The 20,950-nt window shown below is 53.7% G+C and overlaps 1 protein-coding gene across 1 annotated transcript in view; it reads right to left on the reverse strand.

The window, feature by feature from the left end:
• The window catches only part of GLIS2 (GLIS family zinc finger 2), a 29,439-nt gene extending 20,650 nt beyond the window's left edge, over positions 1-8,789 (reverse strand). Inside the window, exon 1 of the mRNA XM_083413594.1 lies at positions 8,544-8,789. The gene's annotated coding sequence lies outside the window, so the exon portion shown is untranslated. The remainder of the gene's footprint in view (positions 1-8,543) is intronic.
• Between the last annotated feature and the right edge of the window lie 12,161 nt (positions 8,790-20,950).

Genomic DNA, 20,950 nt, shown 5'->3' on the forward strand with positions numbered 1-20,950 from the left:
CCTGGACGCTGAGGTCCAGCTCCGAGGGCCTTCTGGCATTTCCCTCCCTGCAAGAAGTGAGGTTCCAGGGAACCAGGCAGAAGGCAGAGGGCCTTCTCGGTAGTGGCGCCCGCCCTGTGGAACGCTCTCCCATCAGATGTCAAAGAGAAGAACAACTACCAGACATTTAGAAGACATCTGAAGGCTGTTCAGGGAAATTTTTAACGTGTGACATTTTAATGTATTTTTCATCTTTGTTGCAAGCTGCCCAGAGTGGCTGAGGAAGCCCAGCCAGATGGGTGGGGTATAAATAATAAATTAATTATTACTACTACTACTACTACTACTACTACTACTACTATCCTGCAAGCTAATGCAGAAGACCCAGCAGGACCTGGGCCTTGGCCTTTCACGTGGATCAGAGAGGCTGGCAGAGGCAATCCATCTTCTGACCCCAGGTATAATGGGACCTCCAGGGGACTGAAGGCAACCTTCTTGAGTCTGTAGCCAGGAATGTACGTGGGAAGGGTTGGGGTCAGCTGCTGAGCACCTGTTTGCATGCAAAGGTCCCAGGGCCAACAGCCAATGGCATTTCTAGGTAGCACCGGGAAGAGGCCCTGCCCCAAACCCAGGACAGCTATACCATCAATAGAGGTGGTTATTGTTATTTATTAAAATTCATATTCTGCCCTTCGTCTGGAGATTGCAAGGTGCTTTACAACATAAAAACACAAACTACATAACATGGTAACAAGATACAAAACAAAACAGACCCAACTATTATCCGTATTAAACTCATACAAATTTGCAGCCGTATACGAAATAACAAGGAGTACTGCAAACAACTACGGATCACAGTAAGAAAAATCAGTTTCAACAAAGTCTTTCGCAAGTTGTTGACTGATTCTCTCATCCCTTTGGGCAAAAGGAATTCTGGTTCGCAGCATCTGCTGTTATTTGGGATTCTGTAGGTGGTTGCAGATTCTGGAGAGCCAGCGAGGCCCAGGCTGCGCCTGATGGGCTGGAGGTGGACTCTATTTATATCCCGCGTCTCTTTGCAGCCAGTTCTTCAAAGTGCCGCCTATCCCTCCTCCTCCTCCTCCGCTCTGTCCTGGCCACGCTATGCCTCTTGGATCTTGCCCCGGTCCACTTGGGCTCTGCCCCTCCCTGAGGCTTCCCGCCCTCTACCCTTCATCCACAGACCTCTCAAGGCAGGGCAGAGCCAGCCCACAGCTGCTTGGCCACGCTGCCTCCCCCTCCCTGGCCTGGCACGCTGACCCCAGCTGGCCCCTTGCCACCTGCTGCGGCTGACCAGACAGGTGCTGTTCTCCTGGCACCAACACACACACCCCTTGAGGCTGTGTGCCCCTCGCAGGGACAAGAGACAAAGAAGCAACACCACATCTATGCAGCTCAAGAGATCTCCATCATTGCTAGGCGCCAAATGGCCCCTTAAAGCTAAGTTGAGGTTGCCCACAGTGGTCTATTCACTGGGGGTGGACTGGATGAAGAAGAAGAAGAAGAAGAAGAAGAAGAAGAAGAAGAAGAAGAAGAAGAGGAGGAGGAGTAGTTTGGATTTGATATCCCGCTTTATCACTACCCTAAGGAGTCTCAAAGCGGCTAACATTCTCCTTTCCCTTCCTCCCCCACAGCAAACACTCTGTGAGGTGGGTGGGGCTGAGAGACTTCAGAGAAGTGTGACTGGCCCAAGGTCACCCAGCAGCTATATGTGGAGGAGCGGGGAAGCGAACCCGGTTCCCCAGATTATGAGTCTACCGCTCCTAACTACTACACCCTCAGGGTCCCTTCCAACGCTGCAATTTCACGATTCTATGATTCCAGCTACGTTGCTTGACTGTAGCTCTTAGAACAACACACTTGTCTCAGGGTGCAAGAAGGAGAAACACACACCGTGGAAATGGAAAAAAATATTAACTATGGACTAAAGTAGAGGTTTTTAAACTGTGGTTGCCAACCTAAGTACCACTCTAAGTAGTTGCAATTGGACCCAAATAATAATAATAATAATAATAATAATAGTAATAATAATAATAATAATAATAATAATAATAATAATAATAATATCCTGCCCATCTTGCTGGGTTTCCCCAGCCACTCTGGGCGGCTTCCAACCAAATATTAAAAACAATACAGCATCAAACATTAAAAACTTCCTAAACACGGCCGCCTTCAGTTGTCTTTTAAAAGTAAAATATTTGTTTATTTCCTTGACATCTGAAGGAAGGGTGCCACCACTGAGAAGGCCCTCTGCCTGGTTCCCTGTAACCTCACTTCTTGCAGGGAGGGAACCACCAGAAGGCCCTCGGCACTGGACCTCAGTGTCCGGGCAGAACAATGGGGGTGGAGACGCTCCTTCAAGTATACAGGACCGAGGCCGTTTGGGGCTTTAAAGGTCAGCACCATTAGTAGCAAGATGTGCCTGGCTAATTTCTCACACTGGACTCCAGCCTTGATGGCTGTGCAGCTGGCCGGGGGGGGGGGTGTGTGCCAGAAATGACAGCCTCTCCCAGCACAGCTCTCATCCAGGCCAAGCTAAGGGCCTGAAGGAGTCATGTCCCCCACCCCAGCAACCTGTGGTTTTGGCCAAGACGCTTGCACCTCCCTTGAGGTCCCATTTAAGGGCTTTGCATAAGATCAAAGGACTGGAGAGTTGGGAGGGACCCCCAGGGGTAATCCAGTCCAACCCCCTGCAATGCTGAAATATCAGCTAAAGCACCCAGGACAGGTGGCCAGGACAGGTGACAGGTTTTTTGGGGAATCCCCCTTGCAAGGAGCTGTCCTAAAAGGTGGGTTATGAAGGTCATACCAGATGTCAAGAAGATAAACTATGCCACTTTTAGAAGACATTGGAAGGGAGCCTTTTCTACGGAAGTCTTTTAATGTCTAATGCATTACTGTGTTTTAATCTTTTGTTGGAAGCCGCCCAGAGTGGCTGGGGAAACCCAGCCAGATGGGTGGGGTATCAATAAATTATTATTATTATTATTATTATTATTATTATTATTATTATTATTATTATTATTATGTTTTTTATGGTGTTTTGATATTTTATTGGAAAGCTCCCAGAGTGGCTGGGGCATCCCAGTCAGATGGACGGCATATAAATAATACAATTATTATGATTATTACTAAGTAAGTCGATCCATCCCTGACGGGTCAAGCAGGGCTCCAAACCAAGCTGGGCCCTCCTCTCTCCTGACCCAGAGGCTGGGCTGCTCCCCATGGCTGAGGAGGGGGGAGCATTGTGAGTGACAAGGAACCTTTGCCTGGCTGAAAGCAGATCCTCCTTGGCCTCCGGCCTCTCTCCCTCCCTCCCTGCAGCTGGGGCCCTTGGGAGAGGAGCCAAAGTTCACAAAGAGAAAGGAAGAGGGCAACGCCCACAAGGCAGCCCAGCTGTTCCCAAGGAGACATTGGTGTCGGACAGATGTTGGGGACGTGGGGTGGGCTGCTGCGTCCTGGGCTTCAAAGAGCAGCCTAGGACGATGGCTGGAGGCCGGCTCTGCTCAGGCCAGGGCCCATCTTGGAGGCTGTTGCTCCTGCCTGCCTTGTCCGGGCACCTGCCCTGGCACCTCTGCCCTGATCATCCTCTGCTTTAGCCGAGCAGCAGCCGCCTCTGCCACCTCAGCACACAGCCAGAGAGAGAGAGAGAGAGAGAGGGAGGCCGGGCTGGATGCAAGACGTGCTGAGAAGGAGCCAGTGGTATCCCGAGCATTCCACCTGGGCAGCTGCCAAGGCGAGGCTGCCAGGCCCCAGGCTGTCTGCAGAGCCGCAGCTGTGATGCAAAGCCAGCCAGGAATTGGGGGGGGGGGGAGGGAGGGAGGGAGGGGGGGGAGAGGGGGTGGCGGAGGAGGAGGAGGTCAAGGGGCCACAGTCACGGGGACAAGGAGGGAACTTTTGCCCTGGTGCGCCGGGAGAAACTGCCAGCAGGAAGGATTGGTCTGCATAAAGGGATGGCTACAGAAACAGGAGGAGGAGGAAGAAGAAGATGGGGAAGGGGAGAGGAAGAGGGTCCAGGGAGCCCAGCCGCCCTGGGAAGATCTCTCCAGGGATCCCTGCGGAAGCACAGGGCATCCATTTGTGCCAGAGCTCAAAGAGAGGACCCAGGGCATATTCCAACAAGGGTGGGTGGCGTTGCCAAGGGCAGCAGATGCCCTCTGCTGGAGGGTTTGGGCCCCCATGAAAGGGCACCAGCTTCCTCCTTTTTCACCGTCTTCCCCAAGGGCACCCTGTGGAGCCAAGGGCCACCTGGGGTAAAAGACACAGCTCTGATCTGCTTCCTGCAGGAAGAGCAGAGTGGTGGAGGCTCAGAGCAGAGCGTCCTGGGTTCAAATCTCCACTTGGTCACCAAGCGCAAAGGTTTGGCCAGTCACCAACTCTCAGCCTGAGCTTCCTCACAGAGCTGTGGTGAGGATAAAATGGAGCTGAGGGGGAAGAGACTCTCTGTGCTGCCTTTTCTGCTCCTTGGGGAAACAGCAAACACCCCCAAAACAAAGACACTTGGGGGCTCATCCCAGGAAGCCCAGGCTGAGAGGCTCAGCACAGGCAAAAAGGAAGGAGGGCTTTTTCACGCAGCAGCACAGAGTGAAACGGTGGAACTCTCTCCCACAGGAGGCAGCTAAGACCCCCAACTTGGGTGGCTTTGAAAGAGGACTGGGCAGATTCCTGGCGGGGAAAGGGCTACCGAGGGCTACCAGCCAGGATGGCTGGACTCTGGCTCCACAGTCGGTTGACCGCTATGAGAATCACAGACTTGTAGCGTTGCAAGGGACCCCCAGGGTCATCTAGTCCAACCCCCTGCAAGGCAGGAATCTTTCACCCAACATGGGGCTCAAACCCAGGATCCCAAGACTGAAGAGGCACAGGCTCAACTGACTGACCTCTCCAGGTGGGTCCCCTTTGGCTGCAGCCAGTTCTCCTTAGGCCTTGGTGGCTGAGCAAGGTCTTCTCCCTCCCAGGGCATCTGCCAGCCTAGAGAGGGCAATGCATTTCTCCGGACGGGGAAAGACTGCAGGGACTGCGATCCAAATCTGCCCACTCGCCTGCCCAGGCGCCTGTGTGCGCCAAGGTCTTTAGCAACTGGCCGTGCAAGTCCTGGCTCTGGCTCCATGGTTCTTTTCTACTCTGCAAGCAACTGTTTCTACATTTGAAATAAATTTAAAAAATTGTCCCGTAGCACCTTAGAGACCAACTAAGTTTGTTCTGGGTATAAGCTTTCGTGTGCATGCACACTTCTTCAGAGGCACAGTTTCTACATTTGAAAGTCTTTCTACGCCATGAGGACTACAAGCACGCTCTTTAAAATTGAATACGCACGCCCAGAGAATTCTAATGCTCAAAAAGACCCAGTTCCACAGCTTGGGAAGTCCCTGTCCACGAAATCCGCCTCTTGCACAGAAATGCCAGCCCTTTGGCACAAATGCAAGCAGGACATATCGCCTATCGGACGCAGATGGAGTTCTATGGCCGCCTCACCCACACCCACCCACTGGGGGAGCCCCCCAGGAGAGCTCAGCTCCAGTTTCCCTGCAGTTGGAAAGGGAGCCCATCTGGGTAGGTTCTGCACATAATGCAGGTCAGCCCATTGGTGCAGCCATGTTTGGAGGAGGGAGCACATGTCCACTGGGTGTCCCTGAACGGGGGCCAGGAAGAGCTACAGGAAAGGCCCAGAGACGACCTCTGAGGCCACGGGAAGAAGCTCTTGCATTTGGGGAGGGAAAAGTCGGTCGCAAGGTGATTGAGGCATCTAGGAGTATGAGCTCTGGCTGAGAACCCAGAAAGCAAGGATTTCTCGGCCTCCAGGTCCAATAAGGCTGGGCTTGGGATCGCTGGGGAAATGGATCTGTGCCCTGGCGTCACTCGCTTCCAGCGCTGGCTGCAGAGGGATGCGGTGACTGCCACTGGCTTCAAACAGCGCCTCTTCCTCTTTCGAAACGTTCGCGAGGGAGGATATTTATTTTATTTAAGAAAATGTATATACCGCTTGATTGTTAAAAAAATAAAAAAATTCAAATGAGTTTACGAAAAGAACGGAACAATAAGATCGTCAGGGAAAAACCAATTAGAACATTAAAACCAGGAATAAACTAAAAACACATCTGCATTTGGGGGGGGGGGGGGGCTTGTCTAAACAAAACTGTTTTCAGCGTTTTTACAAATTTAACTCATTTATTATATTGCCCAGGGTGGCAAGCTGAAGCTAAATGGACCACTCCAGCCCCAATAATGGCCAGCTGGGACCCTCCTCCTCCTCCTCCTCTTCTTCCTCCCCCCATCTTCCCTTTGGCCAACCCAGCGCATGCCAGCACACGTCCGCCTTCTTCACATGCCCACCTCCTGGCTCTGCTCTGCCTTGTGGCCGACTCTGGCCTTCAGCAAGTATGGGGTTGGCAAGCAGGGGGCCAGATCTGTGGGGCAGGAGGCTTCTCTTGCAGGGCTGAGGGGCTGAAAGACCAGCAGCAGGCAGGCAGCGTAGACGAGTGGGCAGAGCCAGTTCAGGGGAAGGTGGGCTGAATGGAAACAGCGTGGAGTTCAAAGTTCAAAGCAAAATCTGAGGTTTCCGGAGGGCAATCCTAATATTCACATCCCAAGAGCCAGACTCCACAAGCAACAAACTGACAGCGATGATGGAGAGGAAGTGGGAGGGGGTCCCTTTGGGGGACGGGAGAATGAAAGTCTTGGCCTGGATCTCAGAGAGATGAAGACAAGGAGGCCAGAAGGAAAATAGAGCCAAGGATTAGGCTAGGCAAAGGGAGGCCCCCCCCCCGGAGCATCACTTTCTGCAGCTGCTCCTCAGGTGAAGGAGGGCAGAGGAGAGGTACCTGCCAACAGGAGAAGTGCCCCCCCATCCCAGTGGGGAGGTCAGGCAGGAGGGCAGATCCCCAGCTTGAGATAAGCCCTCTAGACAGGGAGGGCACCTCTGAGGCCACAGCGCCCCCTGGCTGCCAACCTGGGCAGTGGCATCATTCTTAACCCAGGCTATTTGTCTGCCAGGCTGTGCCCAAAGGTTGTTGGGGGGGGGGCAGGGACTCCCAAGTGCCCTTTGCCATTTTTTAAAGTGTACCCCCCGTTTTTAAAAAATCTATACAGAATTGCAGTTCCGTCAAGCAGGGCTTCAAAACCAAACGTGCACCGGGATCTTGCAAGGCCCAGGAAGACCCCTTTGCTGCTGAGCAAGGAAGGAAGCGTCTCCAAGACCAGGCAGGGAGGGGCATGATCCGGGGAGAAGGCCCCAACTCCTCTGTGCTCCTTACTGTCAGCAAGGTCAGAGCAGGGGGGTCCACACCACAGAGCCACTTCCGCGCACCGCCCCAGACAAATGCAGCCTCCATGGCAAGCAATCGAACAATGGCGGCGCATCAACCTCAGTCATGCAGGCTCTGACTGGCAGCAGCGGGCTCCCTGGGAAGGGTCATTTCCAAGCCTGTCTGGGGGTGCCGGTGGGGAGGGGGCCAGAGACCTTCTGCATGCCAAGCAGCTGACCCGTCTTTGTTACGCTTCTGGAAAGCCCCTGTGATGTGGGGGGAGGCGCAGCGGCAGAGAAACATGGGGTGGGTCCCCAGGGCCCTGTCTCAAGTCCGCCCCAGATCCAGGCCTGTCTGACCTTGTGGTGGGAGTCCCACTGGTGAAGCTCCTCTTTCAGGGCCTCCTGTCCCAGGGCCCTGCGAGGTGGGACACAGGCCCAAACCCCCACCGCAGCCGCCAGACTGCACCATCCCTTGACAAAAGAGGCTGGGAATCCGAGTTGGAAGGGGCCCCCAGAATCGCCTGATCCACCCCCCTGCAATGCAGGAATCTCCACTACAGCCTGCCAGCTGGGGGCCTCATCCTGGCAGCTCAGAGGCGCTGGCTGCTGTCTAAACAAAGGGGTGCTGGCGGGGGACTACCTGTCCAAGGCATCCTCTGGCCCGCTAGTCCGGCCCCAGGTCTCTGCCGACGGAGGAGCGCGCTCTGCACATCCTCAGAGGCCCCCTGGTGGCTTTGCCATCCGGCTCTGCTCTCTTTCCGCAGGTCCTCGTTCCTTAACTCTGCCTCCCTTTAATATTTGACTGGAAGGGGGGGTCGAAGGGCAGGTTCACGCGAGGCAGCTCTCCCCCCCCCCGCCCGCTTCCCTCCCTCCCTCGCTGGGCTCGGTGCCTGTTCGCTCCGCGCAGGAAGGTGCCCCCGCCAGCTCGCTTGGCATTCCTCGCATATCTTGCTCCCACCCCCGCCGGATAGTGCAGAGACCCCCAGCGACGCCGGGGGAGGGCGGAGGATGTAGGGTGGGGGAGAGAAGACAGAGGACGCCGACGCCGCCCTGCAGCTCTCTCGGTTGCGGATCAAATACACCGGGGGGGGGTGGCCGAGAAGGACAATAGCGCTAAGGGAGAAGCAAGCGCACCGCCGGGCGCGCATCTCTCCTCCGCCCCGTCCCTTTGCCAGCGCCGGGGACCCCCGTCGGCCCCTCTTGGGAAGGGTCACGGGGTGGTGGGGGCCCCTCAGCTGCCAAACCCTCCGCAGGGACCGGATTCTGCCTCCCCCTCCCCACCCGCTCGCCGCCTTCTTACCTTGGCCGGGCCGGGGGCGTCTGGAGGCGGCTTTGTGCGCGCCCTCGGCGGCGGGCGCAGGTCGGGTTGGGGGTCCCCGGCCTGGTCTTGTCCGCGCCCGGCTCCCCTGCGCGGGATCTCACCGGCGGGAGCAGCGACCTCCTCCTCCTCCTCCTCCGGGAGGCGATCTGCCCGGCGTCTGCCTCGGCCACCCCCACCGGCACCGACGGGGCGGGCCGCGGCAGCGCCACATCTGCGCCTGGGGAGGCGGGGAAGGGGAGGGAGGCGGCGCCGGGGGGCGAGGCGGAGGCTGCGGAGCGCGGGGGGCGCCTGCTTGCGCGCAGGGAGGGGGGAGCCAGGCGCGCGGAGGGTGTTTCCCTTCCCGGCGCGCGTGATTTACGAGCGCGCGGCTGCGGAGAGGGACCCGCTTGGGGCGGCCTCCGACAACGTCTCCATTGCGAAGGCTGGAGAGGAGGCGCCCCTCCCTCCCTCCCTCTCACCGCGCGGAGGGGGCGGGGAGGGACTGGGCGCATGCCCGCCCCCTCCCGGCTCCGCCCCCTTCCCCGCCGAGGGGGAGGGGGCAGAGCAGAGAAGGAGACGCAGTCCCTCCCCCCTCCCCAGGAATCCAGGCGCCCCCCACCACGCAATACAGGGCGCGGGTGGAGCCTCCTCTCTCTGCAGCCCGCCCCCTCCTCAAATCCCCGCTTGAGAGCGCAGGGATGCGCAGCTGCGCTTCTAGCTGGGGGGAGGGGCTCTCGCAGGACGCCTGGGTCCTCCCGGCCCGGAGGAAGAGCGGCTCGCAGCGCCGGAGGCGAGCAGGAGGGAAGAGAGGCTTCAAAGGCGCCGGCGGCCTGAGGCGGTTCCGAGATGGGATCGCGGCCGCAGTGGGATGCGCAAAAGCAAGGCGGACCCTCGCCGGCCGCGTCTTGCTAGGGAGGGAGAGGCAGCGCTGCCCCGTCTCCCCTCCCCGCCCTCCAATATTCCCACGATGGCTCCGCCGAGAAGCCTCCATTGGCCAGAGGCGCTCTCCCTTGCTGACGGCCAGGTGTGGGCGAAGGGGAAACCGGACGGAGCTGCTGGGTCAGAGAGAGGCGACTCTCGGGGCCCCGGAGGCGAGCCAGCCTTCCAGCTGCTTGCCCCCTGGCTTCTAGGAGCCGGGTGTCCCCTGCGCGCAATCTCTGCCCCATAGATAGGGCCAGTGCTGGGGGGCGCCGGCGCCGCGGGGCTCTGCAGCCCCAGAGGCTGCCAGGGCGCACGGGGGCTTGAACCCTGGAAGACCCCCGCCGCCGCCGCCTGCTTCTCTGTCTTCGAGGGAGGCTGTCAGGCTGGCGCTGCTCAGAGGGAGGGGGCACTGCGCGGCGCTGGCAGCGGCAGCAGCCTCCTTGGCACATGTGGCCGGCCTTGCGGGGGCAGCAGCAGCAGCTCCTTCCGGAGGCAGGATGCTGGGAGCGGGGCCGGGGAAGGGAGCGCACGCCCCGCCCAGAGCGAGGAAGCGCAGGGACAGGAGCGGGTGGGGGGGGGCGCATTCTTGAAATGGGACCAAGAGGAAACGCCCGGCCGGCCGGCCGCCCTCCCGGAGGCAACAGCGGGGAGGGGAGCCGAGGAGGTCCCGTCCTTCCCAAGGCCTCTTGGCGGGGGGGGGGGGGGCGGCTTAGTCTGATCTGCCGCGGAGCTTCCCCATGGCAACCCAAGGGCAATCGGGGCGGCGGAGGCAGCAGCTGCTGTTGCCCAGCGGCTTGTTTCTCCCCTTGGGGGGGCTGAGCCAAGGACACCCCCTCCAAGACCAGCTGAGCAGCAGGCCTGGGACGGGGATTTATTTGGCAATCCAGAACAATGTCCTCTTGGGATCCTGAGCTGGTTAAGAAACGGAAGCAGAGGAGAGAAATAAAGGGACAGTTTTGTGGGTGGACAGAGGTCACAGGGGGATCTGTCTGCGGACCTTGTAATGCTGACTACATTAATGCGCCCCTCTTTTCTGGCCTCCTTGATTTATCCTCACAACAACCCTGTGAGGTAGGTTAGGTTGAGAGGCAGCGACTGGCCCCAGGGTCACCCAGGGAGCTTCATAGCTGAGCCAAGGATCTGAACCCGGGGGATAAGGGGAAAAAATCTGGGGTGCGGATTTACTCCACTGTCCCGCTCATTGGGGGGGCCTCTCCCCGCGGGTCTCTCCAGTCAGCAAAATGAGTATCCAGCCAAGTTAAGGAAGCAAAACAGCAGTCAGTAGACCTGATCTCTCCTGAATCACAACCCAAGGCTTTAACTCCTGGACCACACTGCCTCTGTGCTTTTTGACTTGTTGGCAGATGAAATGGACTTCGGGGTGAGCAGTGAAGGGCCTAATTTTGCCCATGATACAAAATTGTTCAGGGTGGTGAAATCAAAAAGTGACCTCTCCAAACTGAGTGAATGGAGGTGAAATGGCAAATGCCAAGACATAAACAACTAAATCGTAATTTCACATATATGCTTCTGGAGTCTGAACTGGCAGTGATTAACCAGGAATGAGAGAATTTGGGGCCACAGCAGATGGCTTGATAAAGATTTTAACTCCTGCAGGAAAAGGCAAATTCCACGCTAGGGATCATTAGGAAAGGAACTGAAAATAAAACCTCAGGAATCACCGTGCGGTTAAACAAACCTCTGGCAGGGCTGCAGTCGGAGCCCTGTGCGCAGTTCTGGATGCGTCCCTTGAAAGGGATGCTGTAGAGTTGGAAAAGGCTCAAACAAAAGTGATCAACTCCCTGATAGGGAAAGGTCCCAACATTTGGGGCTTTTTAGAGAAAAGGCAAGTATGAGGGATGGCGGGGGGTGTAACCAATTGTGCATGGAATGGAGAGCGATAAATTCTTCTCCCTCATAATATTAGAACTCTGAGCATTGGAAGATGCACAGCAAACAAGAGGAAGTACTATTTTTACGCATAACTCTGGGATTCTGTTCCACAAACGGCCGTGATGGCCACCAACTGGGGTGGCCTGAAAAGAGGTCTAGCCAAGCTCACAGGCAGTGGGGGCTTTCAAAGTCTCCTAGCTGCCCTGCCCATCATGCCCCCTGAATGCCAAGTCTCTGGGAGTCACGGGGGTCCTGCTTTCAGGGTTCCCTTTGGGGCGGCTGCCGCTTTGCCACAATGAAAACAGCGCATAGGCCTAGAAGGGCCATTGGCCCACTCATCCTGCAGGACTATTCATTCAGCTAGGAGAGCAGGATCAAAGCTTTTGAGAAAGGCACAAACGGCCCACGCAGGAAGGGGCAACGGCCAGCTACCCGAGTCCCTCTCTCAAGGATGTGCCAATGGTTGCTCTCGCCCAATTCTGGTCCTTGCTGTGGGGGCCCACCCCCTCTCCCCAGGAGACTGCCCATTTGGGGAGATCCAGGGCCCGGAATCTCTGGGTGGGCTTCTCCTTCAGGAATGGGAGCGGGCACATGAAGCAAAAAGCTTCCTGGGTCCTTTCGTGCCCCCTGAGTGTCCGCCACCGCTCTCCACTTTGGGGAAAGCTGAAACAAAGGGCTCTTTCTCTTTGCTCTCCCAGTGATGACCCCCCACACACACATCCTTGCCATAGGGAGGCAGGAGGACCTTCTGGGGTTGACTGGGCACCTTGCCCAAATCCAGGGTGGCTTGGCACCGTCTCAAGTGGGGAGGATGGCAGCATTGGCAGGGGCGGGGGCTTTCCTCATCACTGGGCAAAGCCCAGCTGATCTGTGTAGGATGGAGGAGGACCCCCCCTCCCCAGCCACCTGTCTGTGGAGGAAGACGCCCAGAGCAGCAGCTGGCTCTGACCTCCAAGCTGCCACCTGGGCTGCCCCCAGTGGGTTGCAGGCTGGCCAAGGGCTGGAGGACACAGCCAGCTTGCTGACTCCCTGCGTTGTGTCGCTTGCCTGCCTTCACCATGGCATCTCCCACTGGGCAGCTGACCAGACCTCCTTAGCCCCAGCCAGGTGGCTGCGCTGGGCTTTCCAGGCTTGAGCAGCATTTGTGCCATGGGGCCCACGCCAGGACCTTGGCAGCGCCAGCCGGGTGGCCCCTGGGGCCTTCAGGTCCCTTGCCTGACACCCGTCTCTTTGCTGCTAGGTACTGGGAAGCACTTTGGGCACAGGCCCATGCCACAGCGAAGTCAGATTCCCCTGGGAAATTTAAGTGGTGGGCAATGGCTAAGGTCATGCCAGCACAGTGCCATGCAACATGCCCAGCTGCCCCGTCAGCCGACTCCAAGCTCTGCTTTCTGCAAGGAGCTCATGTCTGCTACAGAGTTTTATACTAATTAAAAGTGGGGGAAGGGACAGGAGGCCAGTGCTTGGCACCCACCCCCTGCCTTGCAGAAGAGTGCCACCCCATCAAAATGCTATCAGTGCTATCTGTGCCAGCACATGGCAAGTGCATAACTAATAGAGCAAAGTGGTGGTGGTTGTATCCTGTACTTATACCCTGCCCTTTCATTAAAAGCAGCCACTTCCCTAAAGCCTTTCAGGACAAGGTCTTCACCTGCTGACAGAAGGACAACAAGGAGGGAGCCAGTCTGGCTTCTTGAGGCAGCGAGTTCCAAAGTTGTCTAGGAGCAGCTGCCGCCCAGAAAGCCGTCTCCTGCGTCCCCATCAAGCGTGCCAGTGAGGGTGGGGCGACCAAGAGAAGGGCCTCCCCCAAAGAGCTTAAACCTCCAGCTTTCTACCCGCCTGGAGAGAATGGAAGATTTTGGAGCCCCCTCCCCCCCCCCCCGCGTCACAAAAATGGCCGTTCAGGAATGGAGCCAGCCCCAAACAGAGGTGGAATTTAATATTGTCAGCAGGCAGCTTCAGGTACCTTTTTCTATTGACACAAATCTAGCAATTGCTTTGCTGCAGCCTTTCCCCTTGTGGCAGGGAGTCCCGCAGTTCAGTTTCTCTCAAGCTAAGTGGCCTTTTCGGCAGAACTTGCGCATGCAGAAGCTCCAGGGGGGAAAGGCTAAGTTTATAGTTGCCCCTCCCATCTCTTCTCTTCCACCAGTTTTTTTATGTTTCCTTATCTTCCATAATTTCTTCCCCTTTCACGCGTCATTCAGACTTTCTCTTCTCCCCCCCCCCCGCAGTTGCCCCTCTTTCCCACCCCTCCTCCCTTGGCATCCACATCCTCTTCCTCCTCCTCCAGCTGCTTCCCTCTCTTATTCTCCTTCCTTTCTTATTTGAATGTTGAATGTTGAATCTCTCCAGTTGCCTCCAGCACCTCCTCAGGCCTCAAAGGAAGGACACTCCACCCGCCACCCTCCATCCACACGTGGGAGTTCCTGGCTTGAATCCCATCTGAATGAACAACAACAACAATAATAAATGAAGCCCAGAAGCACTTGTTGTTTAGGGCTTCTTATGCCATAGCCAGAACCACCTCTATGGGCAGTGGCATAACTTGGGCAGGGCCATGGGGCAGTTGCCCCGGGAGCAAAATTCAGGGGTGCAAAATTTCAAAAGAAAACATAAAAGACAGTAGTAGTGCGTCCTCCCCCTCACAAACCAATCTCCCAATGTTTGTGTGGGTGGGCTGAGGGGCAGATTTGGGTGATGCCTTGTTGCTAGGGACCCTCTGCATGGGCTTTAGAAAGAGTCTCACTTGGTTATCTTCATTAAAAAACTTTGATGAAATAAGAGACTACATTTCAGACTGGTTCCAATACCATCAGTTATTTGAAAAAATTATATCTGATAAACAAAAGGGGTTCTCAACAGAAATTTCCCGATTCGAATCTGATCTTGTAAATTCTAAAAGAAAAACTCTTTCCAAAACTTACCGACTCCTCCTTGACTGGACAGTCAAGGAGGAGGAGGTAACAGTGGCAATGGTGAGGTGGTCCCAGGATTTTGGCCACTCAATAACCATGGCCCAATGGGAAAATTTATGGAAGATCAATTGGAAATTCACAAATTGTTACACGATTAGAGAGAACTTTCAAAAAATGCAACATCGAGGGTATCTCACACCATGGAAGCTTTCAAAAATGTATAAAAATGTATCAAGTAATTGTTGGAGATGCGGAGACTCAGGAACATTCTTCCATATGTGGTGGATATGTAGGAAAATACAGGTATTCTGGGAGAGTATACATGCAGAATTGCAAAAAATGCTAAAGATCTCTTTCAATAAAAAACCAGAGGCCTACCTCCTGGGAATAACAGATTTGGATATTCCACAAAAGAGGAAGGGTATCTTTTTATATGCCACGGCGGCAGCAAGAGTTTTGATTGCAGCAAAATGGAAGAGTAATGAAATCCCCTCTATTCAAGATTGGATCCTAAAGCTGACAGAAAATGCTGAATTAGATGGTTTATCAGAAAAAATAAAGAATAAATCAAAACAGGAATTTGTTTCTAAATGGGAGGTTTTCAAAGAATATCTGAAAAATAAATATAGTAGTTTAAATTCTGTTGCAGCATTCGAGGAACTTCAGTAATAGTTGTAAGGTTGATATAAGAAATTATTTTTAATGAGAATAAGTTTAATTATAAACAAAATGTATATTGGCAATAAGTAATATGAATTTGAAGTATGGAATAGACGGGAGGTTGGGTCTTTGGTGTTAAGACCAATGGATGTTTTGTTGTTTGCTAGGAATATTGTGTGTCTGTGGTTATTTTTGTGATTTGTGTGTGGTTTGGTATTTGTGTTTTTTGTTTGTTTGTCTTTCTTGTTGTATAAATAAAGGACTTTTAAAAGGAAAAAAAAATAGAAAGAGTCTCACTCCGGACCAATTCCCCCTCCTGGTCTCCGCCATGCTTGAAGCTCAGAGGTCACCATGGCTGCCACTCGGGTAGGTGGCTGAGCTATTGCCCCTTCGTTCCAGCCTATCAGTGGGTGGTGCCCTGGGCCCTGGCAACCCATGCTATGCCACTGTGTATGGGAGACGCTGCTGGGGGCATACCACCCACCTAGGGCTTTCCACAGCTCCTTGGAGGCTAAGGAGGAAACAGGGTTGTGTGCTTTCCTGCCAGCTTTCTCCCTGATGTTTCAGTGCTCCTTAGAGAGCCCCAGGGCAGGGGTGTCTGACCTTGGCAACCCACCATCTTCAGGGCAAGGAGTCTTATCTCCCTTGCCTCCCAGGACAATGCCCTGTGCACATTGATAAAACCTCCAAATATGCCCCCCGGAGGTCCTCCTCTGTGTGTGGGCAAAGGAACTAGGCAACCCCCCACCCCCATAGCCAAAAAGGATCCCTGGCAGAAGATGCTCAGGAGATGATGATAATAATAATAATGCTAAAAACTGCACGCTGCAACCGCCTCTGTGCCATTGCGAGGGATTGAAGGAGGACCCCTCCATCTGCAAGGGGACTTCATTGGTGGCCCTTAAAAGATGACGCCTGAGTACAGCTGCCTCACCCCAGCAGCTGTATGGGGAGATTGTTCAGCACGAAGCTCCTCCGATCTCCCTCCAGAGACTGAGTGCTCCCGGCCCCCTGCCTGGCTTTTAGGCAGAGGAAGTGTTCTGTCTGGGTTTATTTATGTTTGGCTTTTTGGCCCAAAGACCTCTGGGATGGCAAATGGTGTATCAATGAAAAATAAAGTGCAATGAATCAATCAAAGCAAAAGTCCCAAAATACCCACCAATCGATCCATGCAGTTCTCCAGCCTTCCCCGGGCAGGGAGCCAGGGGGCCAACTGACCCCTTCTTCAGTCTCTTGCTCAGGAACAAGCCCTTCCACAACCAATTGCCCATGCAGAAGAAAGGGTGGGTGGATTCCACGGGCCATTTTACATCTACTTAAAAAAACAGAGTTCATTAGCGTTTAAAAAACAAACAAATAATAAGACGGTCCACACTCTTCTCAGCGGGCTTCACTCTCTGCTTGCTCCTTTTTTGCAAGAGTATTCTCATTTATTCTCTGCAGTCCTGACACCCTTGCTCTATTGCATTTTGTTATTACAGTATATTTGTACCATCATCGTTAGCTGCCTGCAGCACCATTTGGGTAGAATCTGACAGCAGCAAAAAATAGGACGTGGAACAAACGGCTTCCTAAGCTGCCTGCCTCATCTCATGTGTAGTTGGGCCTGCCTTTTTCTTTTCTTTCCCCCCAAAGATCTTTACTGAAACTTAACATATATACATAATAACCAAAATTCCCAATTATTCCCTCACATAAAATATAATATCTAAATTACAACAGCTGCATAATTATACACTTAATTATAAAACCCACCCCCCACCCTCTACTTCCCTCCACAGCAATTCGACTTCTTTATATTTCTTTCTACCTTTCCCCCCTTACATTCTATAATAAATTATTTTTGTTAAATTCTGATTTTTCCTTCTTTCTTTACTGGTTTTGTTATTGCTTACATTTTTTATTCTAAGCCTATTAGCATGTCATTTCTAGAACAATATTTTGGCATATAATCTTTGAAATACTTCCTCTCCATTCTTAATTTTTGATTTGATTGATATCTTGTAATTGAAGTTAATTTTGTCAATTCTATATACTCACTTAATTTACAAATCCACTCTTCCTTTGTTGGTGTGTCTTGAGATTTCCATTTAGTGGCAATCACTACCCTGGCAGCTGTTGTTGCATATAAAAAGATTGTTTTTTCATATGTGGTATGTCTTTGCCCACCAACCCTCGGGATTTTTTATCAAGGTTTTTTTTTAGCATTTTCTTAAACTCCCCAAAACTTCTTTATTTCCTTGCAATCCCACCACATATGAATTATCGTTCCAGGTTCTTTGTTACATTTCCAACAAAGGTTGGATTTTAATTTATAAATTTTGGCAAAACATCGCCAAAATATACTTGAGCCTTTCTGCCATGCAGACTCGGGCTATCCCGCTTAATCCCTGCGACAACCCTGTGAGGTCGGGCCAGGCTGGCCCAGAATCGCCCAGTGAGCTTCATGCTTGAGTCCGTGGAGCTGGGCTGACCCGCCCATCTGACTCGGTGGCCCTGCCACTCTGGGCGGCTTCCAACAGATACAAAAAACATAATAAAACACCAACCCTTAAAAAACAAAACTTCCTTACATCTGGAATTACCAGATGCTTCTCCTTGCTTGCTTTGAGAGGCTGCAGTGCACATTTCGGACCACTAGGGGGAAGCCAAGGCTCCTGCTCGCCTCCCTTGGCAAATTTTTCGCAGTTGGTCAGTTAAGTATTTCTATTTCTTTTGCTCACATCCTGGCCGATGTGGGAGATCGAGAGGCAGATGGCCTCGCCCAAGAGCGAGACGAAAGTGGCAGGGGGAGAACGTGGCCTCCTTTGCCCCCCTAGGCACGTCCTCCATCCCTCGTGCCTCCGGGCGAGAGAGGCGGACGGGCTGCTCTCTCCCCCCCCCCCTCCTCAGCGATGCACCCAGCCAAGGGGGTTGCGTGGGGCCAGGCAGTTGGCTCCCCCCCCCAACTGGAGGGTTTTCCTGTGCTGCCCCCTCAGCAGGGGCTTTCAGCTGCGCCCTTCTCTCTCTCAACCCGGTCGAAAGGGCAGCCCTCTATCCTTTGGCCACAATCCCACCTGCAGGCAGTCATTCTGGTCGTGAAAAGGCCAAGAAACTGAGAGCCCCACGAGAAGGGTCCCTCGCTCTGCGGGTCGTGCAAGAGCCACGCGTTTCACGGCGCGGACGCCCCACGAAGCCGCCCCGCCAGGACCCTCGGGAGCTCAGCCCGCGAGAACCAAGCTGCCTATCTGCATAGCCCCGCCCCTTCATCTACATAGCCCCGCCCACGCCTTTCCTTGGTCACGTTGGAGTGTGACGGAATGTTTGGGGAACGAAGAAGAAATGGGTATAAGATAGTCAAAAATAATATTGATAACACAGCGAAAAGAGACGAAGAAAGCCACATATAGGTGGAGGCAAGTCCAAATTTATGTCTGTATGTCTAGTTTGTATGTTTGTTTTCTTTTTTTGTAATCTAAGTTGAGAGGTGTACAGGTATCTATGTATAATCAGTTTGTTTAGTGTTCTGGTTTGTGTTTGTAAGTATTGCATTTATCAATAAAAGTTTTTTGTTTTTTTTAAGGGGTGTTTGGGGAACGGACCCCTCCACCTGGGTTCAATGCCAGGCACCTTGAGAACTTTTCTGAAGTGGGCTGGGCTTGTTGTCCCAACGGCAGAGGCAGCGTTGTCCCAGTTAGGAACCAAGATGGGGAGAACATCTGGCCATCTTAGGATCATAGACTTGTAAAGCCGGAAGGGACCCGAAAGACTCAGAGCGCAGAGACTGGGGTCGGGGGGAAAGAACAATCAATCTACCCCAAGGAGTTATTATTTTATTGGGCACCAGGTCCTGGCGCCTGGAGGGCGCTGCTTCGAGGGTGCTGCTGCCGCTGCTTCTTTGCATAAAGCGGGGCTGCAGGGCGGAGGCAAGCAAGCCTGACTAGACAATTCCCCTCGGCTCTCTCTCTCTCTCTTCCTTGCAGCTGGGGTCAGGCAGCTCCTGCGCGTCAGCTGCAGAGCAGGAAACTGAAACCAACAAGACGAGAGCGCAAAGGCAGCGCCTGGCGTGGCAGCCGCCTTCTGCCCGCCTGGTTGGGAGAGTTCGGGCAGGAGCCTCGAGGCTGCAACCTCAGAAGGGGCAGCACCCCGTGGCACCTTCGAGGCCACAAAAGGGGAGAGCTTTCAGGTGCCACAAAACTCTGCGCAGAAAGAGCCGCAGCTGGAGCTCAGAAGGACCGCTCCTGGGGCCCTGCTCGGCCTGCGCGCACCTCCTCCCCTCCAGCAGCCTCCCGTGCCCTTCTTGCGACACAGACTGTCATCCACATCCGATTTCTTCGGTGGCTTTTGGAAACCGCCTCCTCCTTCTCCAACGGCTCTGGGGGACGGCAAGACAAGAAACGGAAGGGGGGCCCTCGAGAAGCTAAGCAAGTCAAGTCCTAGCAAGAAGCAGCAGGAACGGACCCCTGTCTCTCTAGGCTGCCCAGCTTTCTTCTCTTAAATATTTGGACGCTGCCTCTCTAGACCAGGCCCACCCAAGGGGGTGAACTGTTGAAAAGACACACACAGGACACACTGCAATACAGTATTATGACAAGACAGAAGTACTGTTTGGGGGGGATAGGAGGTGGGCATGTGTGGAGGACTCCCTGGTCCTGAATGGGGCAACTGTGCCCCTGAAGGACCAGGGGCGCAGTCTGGGGGTCATTTTGGACCCACAGCTGTCCATGGAGGCACAGGTCAGTTCTGTGTCCAGGGCAGCTGTTTACCAGCTCCATCTGGTATGCAGGATGAGACCCTCCCTGCCTGCAGACTGTCTCCCCAGAGTGGAACATGCTCTGGTTATCTCCTGCTTGGACTACTGCAATGCGCCCAGAAACTACAACTAATCCAGAATGCAGCAGCTAGACTGGTGACTGGGAGCGGCCGCTGAGACCACATAACACCAGTCCTGAAAGACCTACATTGGCTCCCAGTAGGTTTCCGAGCACAATTCAAAGTGTTGGTGCTGGCCTTGAAAGCCCTAAATGGCCTCAGTACAGTAGACCTGAAGAAGCGTCTCCACCCCCATTGTTCTGCCTGGACACTGAGGTCCCGCTCCGAGGGCCTTCTCATGGTTCCCTCCCTGCGAGAAGCCAAGTTACAGGGAACCAGGCAGAGGGCCTTCTCGGTGGTGGCACCTGCCCTGTGGAATGCCCTTCCATCAGATGTCAAGGAAATCAACAACTATCTGAATTTTAGAAGACTTCTGAAGGCAGCCCTGTTTAGGGAAGCTTTTAATGTATAATTTTATTGTGTTTTAATGTTCTGTTGGAAGCCGTCCAGAGTGGCTGGGGAAACCCAGTCAGATGGGCGGGGTAGAAATAATAAACAATGACGATGATGATGGAATACTCACATTCAAAAGATATGCAAAAGCAGCAGCACGTTCAAATGCAATAATTCAACCAGTGAAATCGACAAAATTGCAGCATGACTAACTAGAACCAATAAAATCCATTCAAAACTGGCGAGTTTTGGAGGCTGCTTTGAATACTGGAGCTCAGTGGGCTTCCCTAAGGAAGGAGTTCTGTAAGGGAGGTGCCACTAGTGAGAAGGCCCCGCCCTCCTGCCCATCAACCAAACTAACCTTAAAGGCAGCCAATGAGCAACCTTCAATTGGTCCTTCAAGTGACGTGGTCACAAGCTGGTTAAAGGACAAAGCCAGCACATTGAACTGGAAACGCATACATCCCCAGCACAGAACTGGTTCAGCACTGGTGTTATCTGCTCTGATCATCTGACCCTCAGTCAGCGCAGAAACAGCAACATTCCACACCACTGGCATTTCCAGATCATTTCTATTTTATTTATTAGACTTACATACCACCCTTCATCCTAAGATCTAAGGGCAGGTCACAAGATAAAAATACAAAGTAAAAGCACAAATAAAAAGTTAAAACAAAAGCAACAAAGCAATACTCCCCCTTCCACAAATACATTTAAAAGCCTGTAGAATATCAATCAGCCAGAGGCCTGGTTGAAGAGGAATGTTTCTGCCTG

Source organism: Podarcis tiliguerta (assembly GCF_965153285.1).
Source record: "Podarcis tiliguerta genome assembly, chromosome: 14".
NCBI lineage: Eukaryota > Metazoa > Chordata > Lepidosauria > Squamata > Lacertidae > Podarcis > Podarcis tiliguerta.